Source organism: Balaenoptera physalus (assembly GCF_965194825.1).
Source record: "Balaenoptera physalus genome assembly, chromosome: 1".
NCBI classification, from domain to species: domain Eukaryota; kingdom Metazoa; phylum Chordata; class Mammalia; order Artiodactyla; family Balaenopteridae; genus Balaenoptera; species Balaenoptera physalus.
In genome coordinates this window covers 86,461,482-86,483,421 of record NC_138882.1, presented here as the reverse complement: position 1 = coordinate 86,483,421, position 21,940 = coordinate 86,461,482, and the positions used below count along the sequence as shown (strand labels likewise).

Sequence of the window (21,940 nt, the reverse complement as noted above, 5' to 3'; positions counted from 1 at the left end):
GTGGGGCAGTGCAGAGTCCTGGACATAGACACTGTGGATCTGGGTTCAAGTCCTGGCTCCGCTGCAAGTTAATTGTCTGGAACTTTCCAGTGATGTCATTAAAGCTCATTAGTTTCTTTACTGTAAGGTATTCAAATTTATAACTACTTTGAAGGGTTGATAGAAGTTTTATGGGTGAGAATGTAAGAAAGCTATACATGTGTTATAGTATAGGGTAGTATTATTAAATTTTACACTTGTTAGAAGCTTGCTTTGCAATCATCCCAAAGTCTCTCTCTCTCTGCGTATTTGTTTGATGTTCTAACTGGATTATAAACTCCTTAAAGTTTTGACTTTAAAAACAGCTGTTTTGTTTCTTTTCTGCCTCCCTAAAAGGGACTTAGTGTGCTGTTGAGATTCTTAGGCAGCCATACGTTTGCGGGCTCACGCTGGTTCACCAAGTGCAGCATCCCTGATGATGTTGCTCCCGGGTGCAGGAAACTCTGTGCAGGGACCAAGAGTCAGATGACCGCCTGCACAGACATGGATATCATTTGGGTCACTATCATCTAGTCCAGATCTGTAGGCTCCAAACACACAAGGGAAAAAGTCTAGGTATGTACAGGAAATGGGAAAGGATTGAGGCAAAACCATCTGATGGCTCTCTCCAGCTTGTTCTGAGGAAAATTCAAAATCCTTAAGCCTACCAGACATGATCAGTGGGTCTACAGAATGACCACTCTGACCTTGCCTCCTGTGACTCACCCCTTGCTCATTTTGTATCCAGTTGTCACTTTACTATTCCCTGAACATACCCGGCAGCATGCTGCCTCAGAGCTTTTGCAGCTGCTGTTCCCTCTGCCTGGAATGCTCTTCTCCAGATACTTGTTTCTTTCCTTTACCTTCTCCAGGTCTTTGCTCCAATGTTACTTTCTCAGCAGACCTACCCTGACCACCGTATTTAAAATTGTGACCCTCAACATTCCTTATCTTCCTGCATTCCTTTGTTTTCCACTGTAGAAATTGTCATTATCTGATGTAAGATGTATTTTACTAATTTATTTCCTATTGTCTCTCCATTAGGATATAAATTGTACAAGAACCATGTTTTCTATGTTTTTTTAAAACTGCTGCATCCCTGGTGCCTGGATGGTTCTTGGAACATAGTAAGTACTCAATTTTGTTGATGAATGAATAAATTAGTAAATGAATGAATGAATAAAGTTTACTTATCAATGGCCAAGATTTTTTGAACTGGTAGAGACTGATTAGGTCAAGGAATCTGACTCTAATCCTTACTTTGGTTTCCTCTTGGTTTCTTTATAAGGTTTTATTTAATCAAATTATGGTGAAAACTCTTATTAATTCCTGTGGAACAATGGCTCTTTAGCCTTCTGGCTTTTGTTTGTTTGTTTTCTCTCAAAGGGAATAAATCCTAAAGAGGAGTTTCCTGAATCTTACTTCAAGCTCTCTCCTCTTATGACTCCTGAATGTGCCTCCTGGTCTTCCTACCTGTCTTTGGAAGAAATTTTCTAAAAATAGCCAGCCTTTCCTTTGAACTTCAAAGACAAATGAAGAGAGAGAATTAGGAAAATGTGGTTTGTATATATGTCAGATCAACTCTCTGATGAGGTTGATAGGGTTGGAAGAGTTTGGATGAATTTTCAGAAGCTAAAACAATGAGGTACTAGTGAAGGGATATTTGAACTTGCCTCTACTTCTTTCAGAGTGAATGTACAAGTGCATGAACCATTGGTCCTACCCAGTAGAGCTGCTGCGGTATGATCCAAAAGCCCCTTGGTTCTATGCTCAGACACATGGAGGGATTAAATGTGAAGTTCGATTTCTTTTATTTCTTATCTGACTCACCACAAACTCATCCAGCTACACCGTAGATGGGAGTAAGGCACATAAGTGACAATATCTCAGAGCTTTATTGTTTTAAAACCAGTTCTGACAGAGGTTGGGAAACCATTTGGCAAGAACACCAAGGTACAAACAGTGACAGCTTTATTTCTTCTTTTCCGATTTGGATTCTGGTACTGGCACAAAAACAGAAATATAGATCAATGGAACAGGATAGAAAGCCCAGAGATAAACCCACGCACATATGGTCACCTTATTTTTGATAAAGGAGGCAAGAATATACAGTGGAGAAAAGACAGCCTCTTCGATAAGTGGTGCTGGGAAAACTGGACAGCTACATGTAAAAGAATGAAATTAGAGCACTCCCTAACACCATACACAAAAATAAACTCAAAATGGATTAAAGACCTAAATGTAAGGCCAGACACTATCAAACTCTTAGAGGAAAACATAGGCAGAACACTCTATGACATAAATCACAGCAAGATCCTTCTTGACCCACCTCCTAGAGAAGTGGAAATAAAAACAAAAATAAACAAATGGAACCTAATGAAACTTAAAAGCTTTTGTACAGCAAAGGAAACCATAAACAAGACGAAAAGACAACCCTCAGAATGGGAGAAAATATTTGCAAATGAAGCAACTGACAAAGGATTAATCTCTAAAATTTACAAGCAGCTCATGCAGCTCAATATCAAAAAAACAAACAACCCAATCCAAAAATGGGCAGAAGACCTAAATAGACATTTCTCCAAAGAAGATATACAGATTGCCAACAGACACATGAAAGAATGCTCAACATCACTAATCATTAGAGAAATGCAAATCAAAACTACAATGAGGTATCACCTCACACCACTCAGAATGGCCATCATCAAAAAATCTACAAACAATATATGCTGGAGAGGGTGTGGAGAAAAGGGAACCCTCTTGCACTGTTGGTGGGAATGTAAATTGATACAGCCACTATGGAGAACAGTATGGAGGTTCCTTAAAAAATTAAAAATAGAACTACCATACGACCCAGCAATCCCACTACTGGGCATATACCCTGAGAAAACCATAATTCAGAAAGAGTCATGTACCATAATGTTCATTGCAGCTCTGTTTACAATAGCCAGGACATGGAAGCAACCTAAGTGTCCATCGACAGATGAATGGATAAAGATGTGGCACATATATACAATGGAATATTACTCAGCCATAAAAAGAAACGAAATTGAGTTATTTGTAGAGAGGTGGATGGACATAGAGTCTGTCATACAGAGTGAAGTAAGTCAGAAAGAGAAAAACAAATACCGTATGCTAACACATATATATGGAATCTTAAAAAGAAAAAAAAAGTTTCTGAAGAACCTAGGGGCAGGACAGGAATAAAGACACAGACGTAGAGAATGGACTTGAGGACATGGGGAGGGGGAAGGGTAAGCTGGGATGAAGTGAGAGAGTGGCATGGACTTATATATACTACCAAATGTAAAATAGATAGCTAGTGGGAAGCAGCTGCATAGCACAGGGAGATCAGCTCCGTGCTTTGTGACCACCTAGAGGGGTGGGATAGGGAGGGTGGGAGGGAGACACAAGAGGGAGGGGATATGGGGATATATGTATATTTATAGCTGATTCACTTTGTAATACAGCAGAAGCTAACACACCATTATAAAGCAATTATACTCCAATAAAAATGTTACAAAAATAAAATAAAATGAGGAAGTTGACTAATTCATTTTAATAAACATTTATTACCATGCCTATGCTATGTCACTTAAAAAACAAAAAACAAAAAACAATTTCAATTTTCTTAAATTTACCAAGGCTTGATTTGTGACCCAAGGTATGATCTATGCTGGAGAATGTTCCATGAGCACTTGAGAAGAAAGTGTATTCTGTTGTTTTTGGGTGGAATGTCCTATAAATATCAATTAAGTCCATCTTGTTTAATGTATCATTTAAGGCTTGTGTTTCCTTATTTATTTTCATTTTGGATGATCTGTCCATTGGTGAAAGTGGAGTGTTAAAGTCCCCTACTATGATTATGTTACTTTCGATTTCCCCTTTTATGGCTGTTAGCATTTGCCTTATGTATTGAGGTGCTCCTATGTTGGGTGCATAAATATTTACAATTGTTATATCTTCCTCTTGGATTGATCCCTTGATCATTATGTAGTGTCCTTCTTTGTCTCTTGTAACAGTGTTTGTCTTAAAGTCTATTTTGTCTGATATGAGAATTGCTACTCCAGCTTTCTTTTGATTTCCATTTGCGTGGAATATCTTTTTCCATCTCTTCACTTTCAGTCTGTATGTGTCCCTGGGTCTGAAGTGGGTCTCTTGTAGACAGCATATATATAGGTCTTGTTTTTGTATCCATTCAGCCAGTCTATGTCTTTTGCATTTAATCCATTTACATTTAAGGCAATTATTGATATGTATGCTTCTATTACCATTTTCTTAATTGTTTTGGGTTTGTTATTGTAGGTCTTTTCCTTCTCTTGTGTTTCCTGCCTGGAGAAGTTCCTTTAGCATTTGTTATAAAGCTGGTTTGGTCGTGCTGAATTCTCTTAGCTTTTGCTTGTCTGTAAAGGTTTTAATTTCTACGTCGAATCTAAATGAGATCCTCACTGGGTAGAGTAATCTTGGTTGTAGGTTTTTCCCTTTCATCACTTTAAATATGTCCTGCCACTCCATTCTGGCTTGCAGAGTTTCTGCTGAAACATCAGCTGTTAACCTTATGGGGATTCCCTTGTATGTTATTTGTTGTTTTTCCGTTGCTGCTTTTAATATTTTTTCTTTGTATTTAATTTTTGATAGTTTGAGTAATATGTGTCTTGGCGTGTTTCTCCTAGGATTTATCCTGTATGGGACTTTCTGTGCTTCCTGGACTTGATTGACTATTCCCTTTCCCATGTTAGGGAAGTTTTCAACTATAATCTCGTCAAATATTTTCTCAGACCCTTTCTTTTTCTCTTCTTCTGGGACCCCTATAATTCAAATGTTGGTGCGTTTAATGTTGCTCCAGAGGTCTCTGAGACTGTCCTCAATTCTTTTCATTCTTTTATTTTTATTCTGTTCTGTGGTAGTTATTTCCACTATTTTACCTTCCAGGTCACTTATCCATTCTTCTGCCTGAGTTATTCTGCTGTTGGTTCCTTCTAGAGTATTTTTAATTTCATTTATTGTGTTGTTCATCATTGTTTGCTCTTTAGTTCTTATAGGTCCTTGTTAAACGTTTCTTGTATTTTCGCCAACATATTTCCAAGACTTTGGATCATCTTTACTATCATTACTGTGAATTCTTTTTCAGGTAGACTGCCTATTTCCTCTACATTTGTTTGGTGTGGTGAGTTTTTACCTTTCTCCTTCATCTGCTGCATATTTCTCTGTCTTCTCATGTTGTTTAACTTACTGTGCTTGGGGTCTCCTTTTTGCAGTCTGCAGGTTCGTAGCTCCTGTTGTTTTTGGTGTCTGCCCCCAGTGGGTGAGGTTGGTTCAGTGGCTTGTGTAGGCTTCCTGGTGGAGGGGACTGGTGCCTGTGTTCTGGTGGGTGGGGCTGGATCTTGTCTTTCTGGTGGGCAGTACCACGTCCGGTGGTGTGTTTTTGGGTGTCTGTGAACTTAGTATGATTTTAGGCAGCCTCTCTGCTAATGGGTGGGGTTGTGTTCCTGTCTTGCTAGTTGATTGGCATGGGGCATCCAGCACTGGAGCTTACTGGCCATTGTCATGGAGCTGGGTCTCAGCGTTGAGACGGAGATCTCTGGGAGAGCTCTCGCCGATTGATATTACATGGGATGTGGGGCCAGGAGGTCTCTGGTGGTCCAATGTCCTGAACTTGGCTCTCCCCCCTTGGAGGCTCAGGCCTGACACCTGGCTGGAGTACCAAGACCTTGTCAGCCACACAGCTCAGAAGAAAAGGGGGAAAAAAAGAAAGAAAAAAAATTAAAAGAAAATTATTAAAATTAAAAAAAATAGTAAAAAAAAAGAAGGGAGCAACCAAACCAGTAAACCAATCTACCAATGATAACAAGTGCTAAACACTAAGATAAACATAAAAATCAGAAACAAATCAGTCGCAGACAGCAAACCCCAAGTCTGCAGTTGCTCCCAAAGTTCAAGACCTCAATTTTGGGGTGATTCGTTGTCTCTTCAGGTATTCCACAGATGCAGGGTACATCAGGTTGATTGTGGAGATTTAATCCGCTGCTCCTGTGGCTGTACAGAGAAATTTCACTTTCTCTTCTTTGTTCGCACATCTCCTGGGGTTCAGCTTTGGTTTTGGCCCCGCCTCTGTGTGTAGGTTGCCCTCTGGCATCTGTTCCTGCGCGGACAGGAGGTGGTTAAAGCAACGGTGATTAGTGTGCTCTTGCTCACTCAGACTGGGGAGAGGGAAGGGTATGGTAGTCATAATTGGGATGCAGGGCGAGCCTGCAGCAGCAGAGGCCGGCGTGACGTTGCAACAGCCTGAGGCACACAGTGTGTTCTCCCGGGGAAGTTGTCCCTGGATCATGGGACCCTGGCAGTGGCGAGATGCACAGGCTCCTGGGGGACCTGTGGATAGTGACCTGTGCTCGCACACAGGATTCTTGGTGGCGGCAGCAGCAGTGCTAGCATTTCATGCCCGTCTCTGGGGTCCAAGCTGATAGCCGTGGCTCACGCCTGTCTCTGGAGCTCACTTAGGCGGTGCTCTGCCTTCTGTGGGCGCACAGGGAAGGAATCCCGTCTCCTCGCGCACCCCAAAAGAATGGTCTCTTGCCTCTTCAGCAGGTCTAGACTTTTTCCCGGACTCCCTCCCGGCTAGCTCTGGCGCACTAGCCCCGTTCAGGCTGTGTTCACGCCGCCAACCCCAGTCCTCTCCCTGGGATCCGACCGAAGCCCGAGCCCCAGCTCCCAGCCCCCGCCCGCCCCAGCGGGTGAGCAGACAAGCCTCTCGGGCTGGTGAGTGCTGCTCGGCACCGATCCTCTGTGCGGGAAGCTCTCCGCTTTGCCCTCCTCACCCCTGTTGCTGCGCTCTCCTCCGTGGCTCCGAAGCTTCCCCCCTCTGCCACCTGCAGTCTCCGCCCGCGAAGGGGCTTCCTAGTGTGTGGAAACCTTTCCTCCTTCACAGCTCCCTCCCACTGGTGCAGGTCCCGTCCCTATTCTTTTGTCTCTGTGTTTTCTTTTTTTTTTTGCCCTACCCAGGTACGTGGGGGAGTTTCTTGCCTTTTGGGAGGTCTGAGGTCTTCTGCGAGCGTTCAGTAGGTGTTCTGTAGGAGTTGTTCCACATGTAGATGTATTTCCGATGTATTTGTGGGGAGGAAGGTGATCTCCACGTCTTACTCCTCCACCATCTTGAAGGTCCCTGTGGTGCTATATTTTAAGGCAAATATCAAGAAATGAACCTAGTAGAATTATATTAATACCTTCCAAAAATGAGTATGCTCAATTAAATTCATATTTGTGGATTGATATCAGTATTTGGCAATATGTATCCACGTGAGAAGACATTTTTAAATATGAAATATGTAAAATTTCATTACACATCAGCAAAAGCAGATGAATATTAGCAATAGATTTTGGTGATAGGAAAAAATAACTTTGAGCTTCAATTAAATGAAATATTACTCCTTAAAAAGGAATTGCAATTTTTCTTATTGGTAGACCTCTATTAAAAAAATTGTATTCAATTATTATCTTTATATTTTGAATGTTGTCAAAAGATTGTGGAAATTTGTTTTCCCTTTTGTTATGTATAAGTAACTATGTAATATACTTTTAGGCCACAAATGCCGAAAATATTTATTATCTGGCTTTTACAGAAAGTGTTGGTCCACCCCTAATTTCATCTATACTGGAACTGTCCAGGGCCAAAACAAACAAGCAGACAGACAATGACCAAAAGATCCTCTTTTCTTGAATCTCAGTTAATACTTAAATCCTTAGTTGAATGAATGTAACAAAACAGAAACAGACTCAAAGATACAGAGAACAAACCCGTTGTTACCAGAGAGAAGAAGGGTGGGGGAAGAACAAAGCAGGTGAAGGGGATTAAGAGGTATAAACAACTAGGTATAAACTAAATAAGTTAACACGGATGTAATGTACAGCACAGGGAATATAGCCAATATTTTATAATAACTTTATATGGAGTATAATCTATAGAAATATTGAATCACTGTGTTGTACACATGAAAGTAATATAATATGGGTAATTGCAATCATTGTTGCTTTTGTTGTGGTCATCCATGTACAATGCTTGGTGTCAGTCTATTTATCTCTTGTAAAAATAAAATACAGTGTGTGTGTGTGAAAAAAAATCAGTAATCTGCAAAAACAAACAAACAAAAATATTGTAAATCAACGACATTACAATTTTTACAATGTTCTTAGTCTTGCAGTTTAGCTGATTTTTTTTTGTGGTGCCATATCATCAGTGAAGAGCAAGGTCATCAGGTCATTGTGGAAATCAATTTTAATTTGCTGTGAGTCAGTTCTATACAACAGAATAATGAAGCCCTTTATTTGCAGAAAGAAACCCAAGGTTTTCAATAAAGAAACCCAAGGCTTTAGTGGTCTGAATTGGCTAAGCTGATTTTTGGTTTATGGGAATTATCTCCTCTGAAGCAGGTAAATGCCTCTGGGGATGGGAAGGGCAGAGGTTGAGGAAATCCTCTGGAGTGCTTGAAGTGGCTGTGGAAGGGAGTGAGTTCAGAGGCCTTTGAGCATACCTCGGATGATGGGAGAGAACAGAGGGGCCTCCTGAGTGGGGACAGAACCCTGGGATCCAGGCAGGAACGAGGCATGGTCTATAGCTCAGCTCAGCCCCCTCCCTGGGTCAGAGCTGATGCTTCTCCTTCTGTGTTCCCCCAGACCTCTTTTCTCTGCCCTCTGTATGTTTGTGTTCAAGAAGGGGGGCCGTAACACTGTTTTACCGATGAGGAAAATGAAGCTCAGAAAAGCTAAGTAACTAATCAGTAACTTAACTGACATAGTCAGTATAAGGTGGAGCGAGGGCTTAACCCAGGACTCTGCCTCCCAGGGCAGTTCCCTTGCCCTCTGACTAGCACTATGCTGAACACGGTTAGGTTCTGAGCCCTGTTGCTTGATTGATCGGAGGGTCTTCAAGAGGACTTTCCCATTCAAATGCTACTGTGCTGCACACCCAACATTAGATTTGCTCACTGCTTTCTTGAGGCACCCTCTTTCAAAATGTGGATTGGCATGTTAGGGCATTAACTCTCTTAAGTAAGTTCTTTTCTTTGTTTACTCACGTCCAAGACAAGAATGTTCATGTTAGGAGTTTTACAAGCAGAGATGACAGGTGTTCTGAAAAGGTAAGTAAGGGATGCTAAAGTCAGATTTTCCCTTTTCATAGTTTTGTTCAGGGCCTCACAGGACTCATGTCACATGAAAACTTGTTCTCCTTCTGAGGGAAGGGAGAAATGAATCTGGACTCTTCCAGCTAATCTCAGCGGTTGGTCTGTTGCCCGAACCTCTCACAAGGTGCAGGCCCGTGCCCCTCCCCATGGTGGTGTCCAGCCTCTGATGGAGGAGGCCCTTCCCAACAGGCAGCCTGTCCCACACCTGGGTAGTTCCAGCCGTGGGGAATATCCATCTGCTTGGAGCTATAATCTACCTGTGAACTCTGCTCCTTGGCTCCCATTCTGCCTTCTGGAACAATGTAAATCAAGGCTTATCAAATTCTTCCTCCTTCTTTCTGATTTCAGAAACAGTTGTCCAGTCTCCCTCTTACATCTCCTCTTCTCTGTTTCTATCTCTTCTGTTAACTTTTTGTCACATGACAAGGTCTCCGGAACACTCACAATCCTGGCTGCCGGCTCTGGTTATGCTGTAGTTTGTCAACTCCTCTCATAAAGCTGGCACTCAGAACTCATTAGTCACATTAATTCACGTTTGTTTATTCAACAAACATTTATGCGAGCTTGCTCTATGCTGAGTCCTGGGCACGTGTCTGGGGGATATAAGATGAGATTCAGTTCCTGACTGTGGTGCTGATTAATTTAATAATCAAATAATCAGACTCATTCTCTCACTTCCAGTCTGTCTGTCTCACCCCCTTTTCTTCTCTTTGAGGAAGACGCAGGCAGAGACAGGCCAAAGTTGCACAAAAAGTGTCTTGGGAAAGGCTCTGGAGGAGTTTTGAGGCACACTTTCTTACTGATAGACATTCAGTTATAGGCTGTGGCTCTAGGTCTGTTGTTAGGGCTTGCTCATGGTAGACCCCATGGTCAGGCAGAGTTACCCACCTAATGCCAGCCCTGGGCTGGGGCAGGCCTCCCTGCACAGATGTAGGTCCCTGTTATGGCATGGAGGATCTCTGCAGCTCCCAGTAGAAGAAGGGCAGACCTGAGCCAATCACCCTTACAAAATTTAGCAATCAGTTAAGTCTTTCTACCATTTCATGCGCAAAGACAGGAAAGGGGTGGAAAGAGGCAAGGCGTGGGGAAAGCCACTCACAACCTGCAGAGACCTTAGACCTTCTAGTCATGCCCTCTTATCCTACAGATACAACAGAATTCCAGGGAAGGGAAAAGACTCTGATAAGCAAGTGCTGCAAGGTCATCAGGGAGAGGAGCCAGGAAACTAGATATCCTGACCTGGGTACAGACTCCACCTACTTTGCACTACTTAGTTCTCCTCCAGGAAGAGTGAGCAGTGGGAATGCCCCAAGACCTGGTGTGCAAGGGCCCTGGTGGGAAGGGGAAGGAGGACAGAAGCAGTGAAACCGGGGTGAGTGTGCCTAGAGAATAGGGCATAGAGTGACCCCTCAGCACTTCAGAGCATCAGGTATTGGAGTCAAACTTTCTCTCCCCTGCTGTCCTCCTCACAGCTCCACCTAGTGTCAGTGTGGAAGCTGGAAGGACTACTTGAGATGACCCACTCTATTAGTCAGAGTTCTCCAGAGAAACAGAACGAGTAGGATGTGTATATATGTAGGAAAAGGTTTATTATAAGGAATTGGCTCATGCAGTTATGGAGGCAGCCAAGTCCAAAATCTGCAGCTTGGAGACCCAGGAGATCCCATGGTACAGATGAAGTCTGAAGGCATTCCACTGGAGAATTCCCCCTTGCTTAGGTTGGTGGGTCTTTTTATTCTATTCAGACCTTTAGCTGATTGGATGACACCCAATCACGTTATGGAGGGTAACCTGCTTTACTCAAAGTGCACTGATTTAAATGCTAATGTCATGCAAAAACTCCCTGCAAGTTGACGCATAAAATTAACCATCACACCCACGTATTCCTTTCATCGTCCTTGTAGGGCTGATAGTTTTCCCGGATTTTAGTCATTTGAGTACCACTACCATGATTTTTTAGTGCAACATCTGTTTATTTTTTATTCAATATTTCCTGTAAACCAATGTTAACCACTCACTTTTAAAAAGTTAGCCTCATAGCAAAATAATATTCAAGAAAAGGCGTTGTTGTACTAGTAATTTCTTTCTAAAACACCCAAGAGTAAATAACTCAAGATTTCAAAAGCTTACTTAGCACCTAAAACCATCTTGCATCCTCCTTTTGGGCAACACTGTAACCAGGGCTGCAGTTGAGGAAAGAGCCCGAGGCCCCGCCTGACCACCAGGGGACGCAGTTGTTCGCCTTCTCGGAAGCCCGGGCTTTTATCCCACCTGGGGGTCTCCCACCACCCCTCGGGGCGCTGTGCTCTCTACCCTGGAGTGGCTGCCCCGGAGCGCCCAGACCCGGGGGCCCTGAGAGGCCCAGAGCTGAGCCCTGCGGCGCCGATGGGGAGGGGCTGCTGGGGCCTGTCGGGGAGGTAAGGCCTGGAGTAAGCGCGGCGTCCTCCGAGATGCGGAGGATCCTCGGAGCAGAGGCCTCCCCGCGTCGGAGGTGGAGCGTGCGGGGTGGGCGGGCAGCCCGGCGGCCTCCTGCGTAGCCCTTCGCCCACTCGGTGGTGCGCTTGGAAACTGCGAGAGGCCCTGCCTCAGGCATCCGCCCTCAGAGGCGCTAGTGCCCGTGGCGTCCCTCGGCCTGGCCTGGCCTCGGGGGAAGTAGAAGAAGCTGCTTCTGGGAAGAGGGATTGCACTTCCGGAAGAGGGGGCGGGGCCCAGCCAGCTCAGCTGAGAAAGGCAGGTGGGAGCATCTGAGGCCTGGAAACAGCTCACATGGCTTTCTGGGGAGGGTCCTCCTCCTTCTCTGAGGTGAGCAGGATGAACAGGGTGGCCTTGGGATCCAGAGCCCAGGACTGAGGTCGTGCCTGGCTTGAGGGGTGGGCTGGTTGGTCTGTCACTCCTGCCAGCACAGGCGCGCTAGGACTCCCCAAGCGCCGCGTGTACACCACGTCTTGGTTTTTCTTATCAATATTTTAATTTAGATGGGTTCACTGTTTCACTTAAACGAAAACATTTATTTTAAAAACAAACTTTCTGGGACTTCACTGGTGGCGCAGTGGTTAAGAATCCGCCTGCCAATGCAGGGGACACGGGTTCGAGCCCACGTGGCACATCTACTGATGCCCGCGCGCCTAGAGCCCATGCTCCGCAACAAGAGAAGCCACCGCAATGAGAAGCCCGCGCACCGCAACGAAGAGTAGCCCCTGCTCACCGCAACTAGGGGAAGCCCACGCTCAGCAACAAAGACCCAATGCAGCCAAAAATAAATTAAAAAATAAATTAAAAAAAAATTTCTTCATTTATAAAATGGTAGTAATGCTATGTGCGTCAACGGCTTGATGACGTTTAACAGATTAAACAGAATAATACATGAAAGTTCTTTAAACAGTGCCTGACACATAAGAGCTTAGTACGTAGTACTTACTGTTATTATCGTTAAGTGGAAAGAAGTTCTGGGAAACACTGGGACATATGGTCCTTCAGAGAAATTTTAACTCTCTCTTCCAGAAACTTTTGGAGGCTCCTGATTTGTAGTCTAGCTTTCTTCTTCCTTTTTTAAAAAATAAATTTTTTAATTTATTTTTGGCTGCATTGGGTCTTCTTTGCTGCACGTGGGCTTTCTCTAGTTGCGGCAAGCCTTCAGTAGTTGTGGCACCCAGGCTCAGTAGTTATGGCGCACAGGCTTAGTTGCTCCACAGCATCCCGGACCAGGGCTTGAACCCGTGTCCCCTGCATTGGCAGGTGGATTCTTAACCACTGCACCACCAGGGAAGCCCTCTTTTTCCTTTTTTATCTGTAGCCTGAGTGTCCTTAGTGGCTGAAGGGAGACGTTCCCTGCAACTCCATACCCCACTGGAAATTCCTGTGAGTTTAATTGCTGAGGTAGCTACTAGGTAGAGCTGCCAGCAGATGGCCCCAGAGCACTGTGGACATGTTTGCCTTTTTGGGTTCCCTCAAGAGGGTATTAAGGAATTTTAGGGATGCTTGAGGGTGTGGGCAGGAGATTTGTTATTGTAGTTTTTTTATTTCACAAGATTTTGGCCTTTAATTGACTTGTTCATATATTCATTCTTCAAATATTTATTGGATGCCTAAGCTGTCCCAGATGCTATTCAGAGGCTTGATATATATCAGTGAACTAGAACAGACAAAGATCCTTGTTGTCGTGGGGCTTACATTCTAGCAGGCAGCAATAAAGATAATAGATAAATTATATAGTGTGTTAGAAGTGTTATGGAAAAGAAAAGTGTAAACCAGAGTGTGTGTGGGTGGGGTGTTGGCATGGGCTGGTTGCAGTATTGAATAGGGTGGCTAGGATAGGCCTCATTAGGGATGCAGGATTTGATCAAAGATTAAAAAAAAAAAAATGAAGTTAGCCAAGCAGAGAACTGGGTGAAGAGTGTTTTAGATACCATGAAAAATTTGAAGCAATTACATTTACCCTCTTATAGATGGGGTAATTGTGGCTCAGAGAAGTGAAGTGACTTGTCTAAGGTCTTACAGGAGGTTGCTGGCAAAGTTGGTGTAGTTTCCCCTCCTCATTTCTAGCCCCATCTTCCTTCACCACATCACATTACCGCTCTGTGTTTGCCATGGTGATGGAGGTTTCTTGTAAACCTGCAAAAATACATAGCTTGCTTAAGTGATGACTCAGGTTGGCTTGGCTTATTTCCTCAATTGGGTAACACCAAACTCTCTGTAATCTTCCTTTTTTATGTAATCAATAAATATGTATTTGCTAAGTGCTGTGGAGGATAGAATTGAGGCATGGGCCCTGCACCCGGGGGACTAGTAATCTATCCATGGACATTTTTGGCCTTCATTTCTTCTCTTTCATCTACTTTCTGTACTTTCCCCAAACAAGTCCACTGATGATCTCTACCTACAGCTTAAATTTAGAATTGAGTCAGATTATCAAACTTAGTCACCCAGTCTTGGTGTTTAGGTTCCTGAATTCTCCCCCAGATTCCTTTTGTTGCCAGTTGATACATGGTGCCCCTGGTTATCCCCCGGTCACAAGTCTGTGCTCCCTCTAGCCTGTGTTGGACCAGGTCTGTGAGACCAGGCTTATGCTTTATCCTCTACTCCTAGGCTTTGATTACATACCCCACCTGGCCTTTTAGTCTCCCCCTAGAACTGTCTCCTTGCCACCTGTATTCACAACTGTAGAGATCTCTCCACTTGATTGGAGACTCTGTGTCTTGCTCTTTGGAAATTGTGCTTCTTGGACACTGATATGTGGACTTGTGGACTTGGACACTGTTCTTGGTCCCCTCGAGCTGCTTTTCTGAGCCTGAGTCAGTTCTCTCAGCCTCTGGCTCTGAGAACTCTGGACGTATACTGAATCCCTTTCCCTTCCTGCCCACACTTGCTGCAAGGAGATGGTGGTTAGGATCTGTGTTAAAGTCCTTGGTTATGGTGCTTGTGAAACAGCAGTGAAAGACAGCAGGCTTTATTTTGAGGTAATTAAGTGTTTGCGAACTAGTAGTGTAGAGGAGAGGGGAGCTTGGTAAGCCTGTAGTGGATAAAAATGAGGAAGCCTGGTCTTGAAGGGTGGGTAGAATTAATAGGTGAAAGGAGAGAACAGGGTGGGTGAACATGAGGTGTTGCGGGACAGTGAGACGTTAGCCTAAATGGAATGGAGAGGGTGTGTTTGGAAGTGGTGGTGGGAAGAGGTAGGTAGGTAGGTCGGGGCTGCAGCAGGGCCTGGAGCACCAGGTCAAGAAGTTTGCAGTACAGGGTCCTAAAGTATTCTTAGGGAAGTTCCTGGGAAGTTGGCATAAAGTCGTAAAGTGGGGCATGTCATTAGGACCTATGTATCCACCTCCCAATATTTGAGGATCTCAAATTTACTATTTACATTTCTGAATGCCCATATAAAAGAGGTTCCCTGGGTTATTTTGTCATGGCATCCTGTTTCTTACTTACTGTTTGCTTGTTTTTTCTCAGTCTCCTCTAGCACATCCTGGAGGGAATGCTGCCAGACTCTGGTTCCCTGTTGTGTCCCCAGATTCCCCCACAGTATCAGATACTCAATGCTCTGAAAATACTTGTTGACTGAATGAATAAACTAAACTAAATATCTGTTTCTCCAAACCTGCTCTGCCCTCTGAATGCTTGAATCTGTTAGTGCTGACATTGTCTATCTGGTCTGCAAAGTTGGAAACTTGGAGTCAATCTTGGTGAAGACATGAACACATGACCTGACTGCTCCTGAACTTGGCATGGGGACGGTACTCCCACTGAGATCTTGTTTTTTACTCCATTATGACAAGATAAAACTACATACCCTGTTGCATTTTAGATGTGAAGCCTGAAAGCCTCAAACGTAAACATTGAAAGGAGTGAAAACTCATTGGGAGGCAGGGCTGCAAATTGTAGATTACATATTTCTCAACATAACAATCATATTAGCTGTTCTGAATTCTTCCAAAGGGCAGAATCACACAGTGGGTAAGAGTATGGGCTCTGAAATCGGTTTGCCTGGGCTGAAATCCTTGTTGTGCCACTTACTAGCTAGCTGTATGTCTTTGGGAAAGCTGCTTAACCTCTCCATGGTGTAGTTTTCTTGTGTGTGAAATATGGGTGACGATAATACTTCCCTCACACAGTTATAGTGATTGAGTTCTCAGAGCAGTGCTACCATGTATTAATGCTCAACAAGGCTTGACTATAATTACTAGTTCTGGGTATTTAATGGGCCATTGAGACAACCTCTGTTCTCTTGCCATCTGGGGGCTGCTGCTCAGAGACAGGCAGCCTGGCTTCATCGCGATGTGGCCAAGGGTATGGTAGGAAGGGATGTTGGAATTTGTTGAGTGAGGAGTGAGCTCCTGCAGGAGATGACAGTGGCCACAGAGGGAGGCCCCAGGTGCAGACGGGATTATTTCAGGTGGAATGTCCGCATAATTCCCTGACACAGTGAAGGAAGTGTTAACTGCCTAGCTCTGTATGCGCAGGGCTGCACAGAGACTGAAAGATCTGTGCTTCTGCCCTGGGTTTGCTTTGTAGGAGGAGAAGGCAGCCCAGTCTGAAGACTGAGTGTTAGGTCTCAGTGCAGTCCTGCTCTACTTCCCCATCCTCTCCTTCCTCAAGTGACTCTCCCCAGCTCAGTGAGTATAGCTGGACAATAGTGGTGCTGTTGTCAAGGTGGCCCAGGAGGGTTTGGTGCTTTCACCAAACTGGTGAACCATAAAAAGTTACTTGTTACCACTGGGTCCTAGTTCCCCACCATATCAGGCATTTAATTCTCTTACTACTTCCCTCTACAAACAGAGCAAAGATGGATTTGATAACCAGTTATTTTACACTATAGAGTGGTTTTATTGTGCTGACTTTTGAAATACTTGGAAGTGAAACATTTTATAGGTACAGAAACATCCGCGGCCATCTATGTGTAGTAATAATGAGGTCTTTCCCAGCCCCTGTGGGCTTCACAAGGTGTACTCTGAGGGCCCCTCAGCCCAAACTGAAGGACCTGAGGAAGAAGACATCAGCATTCCTCTCTTCTAAATGCAAAAGGCAAGGTGCAGGTGTGAGACATTCAAATTTGAAAGAAGATGCTATTTCAAGGAACCTTTATTTTTTTTCTACTCTACCTCTATGCAGAATAGAAAAAAGACTGCCTAAACAGGGATGGAGGGGAGTTGGAGAAAAATAAAGAGGAGGATGCAGCATGTAGGTCTGTGCTCTTTCTCTGCCCCAGAATGAGTGTGATAAAATTTTTTCTTTTTTAACAGAAAGGCATCAGTGTATTTTGTGAATAAGGTCTTGATCAAGGTAAGCCGTTCTTTTTTAGCACGTTGTACTCTGCCCAGAAATAAAGGAGTCTCTTTAAATGAACATTTCCAGTGACAATGAGCAGTCCCCTCTCTCTAAGTGTGGGCATCCTACAGCTGAGGGGGCACGGGCCTCCATTAGTGTCTCCAAGGTGAGGCCCTTCAGTGCTGGGGAGGACAAACATGGTTTGGCATGCCTTGGCATGAATGAGGGGACTGACTTTCTCCTAGCCCAAAAGTGGCATCAGGGGACATCTGCAAGTTCCATCCAATTATTCCTGTTCCCTTCCTGGATACTTGCCTGTCTTCCTCTTCACCATTCTGACCTAGTCACTTTTCTATTCTATCTTGAAAAGATTTAATTCTTAGGATATGGTTTTACCTTGTCTGTGTGGGTCCATTTGGACTCTCAACCTCACATCCCTTGATATGTGGGCACCTCTCTCCATTCATCCCTTGACACTTTCCCAGAGCTGTTTCCAGAGCCAAAACCACTTCCTGAGCCAGAGTCATCTCTTCATTGACAATATTCTGAAATATCTCTATCTGCTCCCTCAGGTCATTTCACTCATTCAGTGCCAACTTGATTTCCCAGGACTGAGTATTTTACTGCCCGTTTGGCCTTTGCTTGGTGATAATCTCCCTCAGCATTCTGTGCTCCTTGGTGCAGTTGGCAGCTTGATTTCCCAGTATAAGCTGTCCCGAAGTCTTTTTTGTTGGTAACATCAACACTCCTCTCTGATTGAACCCACAGTTTTGGATCAATGAATTAGAAAGGTAGAGTCGGTAGAATTTTTGAGGTAACTACCTCCTCACCTGAACTGAAACCAGACTTTTCCTGAGTGACGTGACTTTCCAGCAGTTCCAATGCAGGGTGTTCATTCTCCCTCATTGTCTTGTGGCTGGAGATGGGCCGAGCTTGCCTTTGCTCGCCACCCTGGCTTCTTTCAACAATTACTCCTCCATTGATGCATACGTACTCCACCCTCTTTCCAACCTCATTTTTCCCTTGACTAATCTTGCCCTGTAACCGTATTCAATAAGGACTTTGGCTGCTTTCCATTCCACATCAGCCACCCATTCAAATGGCCACACCCTGAACCTTGCATTCACCCATAACTACTCCACCTCTTGGGAAGCCAGGACTCCCAGAGTTTCACTTATTGATCACACAGCATAGCCTTCTTACTCTTCTATTCCTTAGGTTCCTACTAAGCCCATTCTTAAAAAATAATCTTTATTTTTATTTTGAGTAATTGCATGCCTGTCACCCAGAATCGATAGTGACATATTTTGTCATGTTTGCTTCAAGGCTTATGAAAAGGAATAAAACATTACAGGTATATTTAAGTCTCCTGTGCTCTTCCCCAAGTGATGATCTCCTCCCCTTCTCAGAAGCAATCACCAACACAAAGTTGGTGAATCTGTGTGTGTGTGTTTATAAAATGTAATCTTTTTGGGTTTTAAAATTTACATAGTTTACTGTATATAATTTACAGCTTGATTCACTCAATGTTATATTTAAATAATCAATATACATATAACAAGTAGTTCATTCCTTTTTAAGTGTTCCATAGCATTCCAGTATAAGTATATTTTGCAGTTTATTTATCCATTTCCACATTCATCACTACAAGCAGTGCTGCATCAAACAGCCTCATAAATATCTTCCCACACAAAATAGTGTAGTGCTGTGACAGGTAGGTAGGACCACAGCTAGACTCTGGCACCTTTGTGTGAGTTAGAAAGGCTTCCTCTTTGCATGGGCCTAGTCCTCTGGACACACAGCTTGGCAAATGGAGGGTCCCTGGGGAAAAGGAAAAAGTACTCACATGGTTGTAGCTTTGTGCTAAGGATATGTCGGTTGTTACGTGGACATGGATTGGATTTCTTGGACTTGCTTCCTGTGGGCATCTCTGGACAGTGGACAGATTTCATAGCCATAGTTGGTGCCTTGTGTTAAGAAGAAAAACTTCAGAGTCACACCGCTTGGGTACAGATGCTAGCTATGGTGACCATAGCCAATGACGCAATTGCTGTGCCTCACTGTCCTCATCAGTAAAATGGGAAGATGGAATCATCTCTCTCATGGGGTAATTGAGAGGGTTGTATATAGTATAGTAACATATAATAAGTTTGACTTATACTAAGTTTTATATAAATGTTAGATATTATTATTGTCATATATGTACACCTTCTTTTAAGATACAAGACTAGGAGTGGAACTGCTGGTTGGTTGGGTGTGCATTTTAAATAAACCTGTTCTTTATTCTGTCTCTATTTGTTCGGCCTGCCAGTCTCCCTCTTGCCTTCTTTCATATCTGTCCTGGATTCCACAATCACACTTTTGAAAGTGTGGGCCTCAGTCATGTTATAGTGCATCGTGAGTTTGTCAGCAGTGGGTAAGCATCTCAAAGAGGCACAAATCTGGTCACCCAGATTGCTCCCAAAGTGGGCAGAAGAAAAGGACTGGATTAAGGGTGCAATGAGATCAGCTCCTCCTGCTAGGCTCAATGACTCCTCATCTAGACAGGGCCTCCACCTCCACTGAGAGATGTCACAGATAATGATCATGATGGGCTGAGCTTGTTTTCTTCCTCTCCCTTCCTTCTCCTCCCTGTGTCCTCCCGCTCACGTCCTCCAAATACATATGCCTTCAACCAGCAATCTGATACACAATCTACAGCTACTTACTGCCTGTTACTTGCTTTCCTCCCTCTGGTAATTCTCCTACATTTTGCTTCTCTTGTTTTCTTTAGTTCTGTTGCCAAGAAAGGTCCCTATAGCCTTAATTCTTCCTTGAAAAACTCCCTGCAACCCCGTATTCTATGAGACATCTGGTTTTCTGTGATGCTGTTTCCCTTTACTCTGTGGAGTGGAGCCTGCTGCTTCTGAAGTTAGTGTGGGCTAGTGGATTGAGAACGAGTTTTGTGGTTGGTCACTTCTGACCTACATCATGGCTGATCTGTGTGTCCTTGGACTCATGGTTAACTTCTAAGAACCCCAGTTTGCACACTGAAAAGCTTAAGGATCTCTGCTCCAAAGAGTTGTGAGGTTAAAAAGGGATTAGTGACCTGGCGTTGATACATAGGTCCTAGTATATTCCGTATTGTTATTTACCTTTACCTGAAAAGCTGCTGCTGCTAGGAAGGCCCATCTTTACTACAGTAATGGAATTAGGGAGAAATTTGACTGTAAGATTATCCGTCCCTTCACACACACAGTTTGGGCCCAGTAGAGATACTGTAAGATGTCTCTTTCTCCCATACTTGTAACCCTCACTAGGGATCTTTCAGTGCCTTGGACCCTTCACTTGTCCTCACACCTGCCCTGCCAATTTCATATCTGCCATTTTCTTTGCTTCTTCTGCCAGGCTGTTGGGTGTTGGCGATATCACGTACTATGGTGCATTCGCTTCTCTCTACACCTTTGTGATTTTTCTACCTTATCTAGTCTCTGAATCCTACCTGACAATCTTTCCTCATTCCTAGTTGATGCCCTTCCCAGACCCCTCAACTGCTACTTCACACCTTTACCACTCCTTTCAAGCCTCCCTCCCTCCCTCCCTATATTCCTTTTAGCAGATCACTTCACTTCCTTCTTTGTTAAGATGGTGGAGTGTCTAAAAAAGCATTAGGAGTCCAGTCTTGAGAAGAATGTTTCTTTGAATAAATGACACAGAGACATTTAAAGGAAAAAAAAAAATCCTGAGGTTACCAAGGTTACAGTTGGTCATTTCTTGTGGGTAAAAATCAGTGATTTCCCCATGTGACTGATTATCATACTTGTAGATGTCAGTATTTCGAAAGTCAGGGAGAAACATTTTTCATGAGGGAGTCAGCAGTTTACAGGAAAGAGCTCAAGGCTTCATTGACTTGGGGACACTAATTTTAGGTAGAATCTTCTTCCCTATTTTCAGGTTATCTCAGGGCATAAAGATTTTTTTCCCCCTGCAACAGTTGGATCTGATGTACTTAGTCATAATAGTGATGGGCAAGGGGTCAATTTTGCTTTCTCCATAGGGGCAACAGATGTGAATTCTCCTAACTTCCATTCTGTTCAAAGGAATCCAACAGATCATTTAAATGCAGGTTGCTGGATCCCATCTCCTAGAAATTCTGACTCAGTGGGTCTCGGGGGTAGTCCAAGAATTAGCTTTCTGAATAAGTACCTCAGGTGATAATTCTCATCCTAGGAACCTCTTTTAGTAACACTGAGATGATAATATCTTCACTCATTTTTACCTCCTTTTACCCTCAAGCATATAAGGAATCCTATTCCTTTCTAGGGCTGATTTTGCTATATGTGCTCTTGCTTCCATTTCTGTCATTTCTTCCAGATCCTTGAGCCAGCAATGAACCCCCTTTTTGGTATCGACTATCTCTTTCTTTTCAATCTCCTTCTCCTAAGCTTACAGACATAATTCACTCATTCAGTAAACTTTACTGGGTGCCTCCTAGGTTTTCAACCCATACTTTAATTTCGTTCTTTGTAAAGGCTTCTTTTGTCTTCCTTGCTTACTCTCCTACCTCTCTTTCCTATCAAACTTCTTGAAAGAATCTGTCCTTTCCATACTGATTTGTAATAATAACAGCAACAGCAGCAGCAACAACAACAAATAATAATAAGGGTAGCCACTAATATTTACTGGAGGATGACTGTGGACTAGGCACTTTTCCAAGTGCTTTACATATGTTGAGAATGTAGCAGACACTCCACGTGTCCTTTAAAAAAATACATATATATGTATATATATTTCTGGACTGTTTATTCACATATATCGATCTATTTGTTTACTCTTCCGCCAGTTCTCTCTGGTTTTATTTATTGTAACTTTTTAAAATACATTTTATATTCATGCCTGTTACTTACCGGAGTTCTCTTTTTTGGCTTCTGGAACAGCAGTTTCCCCTGCTTCTCCTCCTGCTTTGATTCATCTTTATCAGTGTTCTTCCCTGACTTTTCTTCTCTGTG

General features: G+C 43.5%; 2 long non-coding RNA genes and 1 pseudogene across 3 annotated transcripts in view; 2 read left to right on the top strand and 1 right to left on the bottom strand.

Moving 5' to 3' along the window:
- The window catches only part of LOC309667443 (late cornified envelope protein 2A-like), a 345,865-nt pseudogene that overhangs the window by 181,101 nt on the left and 142,824 nt on the right, over positions 1 to 21,940 (top strand). The gene's annotated exons all lie outside the window — the stretch shown is intronic.
- LOC309667595 lies at positions 1,688 to 11,987 on the bottom strand. Its single transcript, XR_014267827.1, has 2 exons — positions 9,452 to 11,987; positions 1,688 to 7,185 (listed from the first exon to the last, which is right to left on the bottom strand). It is a non-coding gene; the product is annotated as an uncharacterized lncRNA (long non-coding RNA).
- On the top strand, positions 11,916 to 20,581 carry LOC309667577. Its single transcript, XR_014267822.1, has 2 exons — positions 11,916 to 11,996; positions 15,138 to 20,581. It is a non-coding gene; the product is annotated as an uncharacterized lncRNA (long non-coding RNA).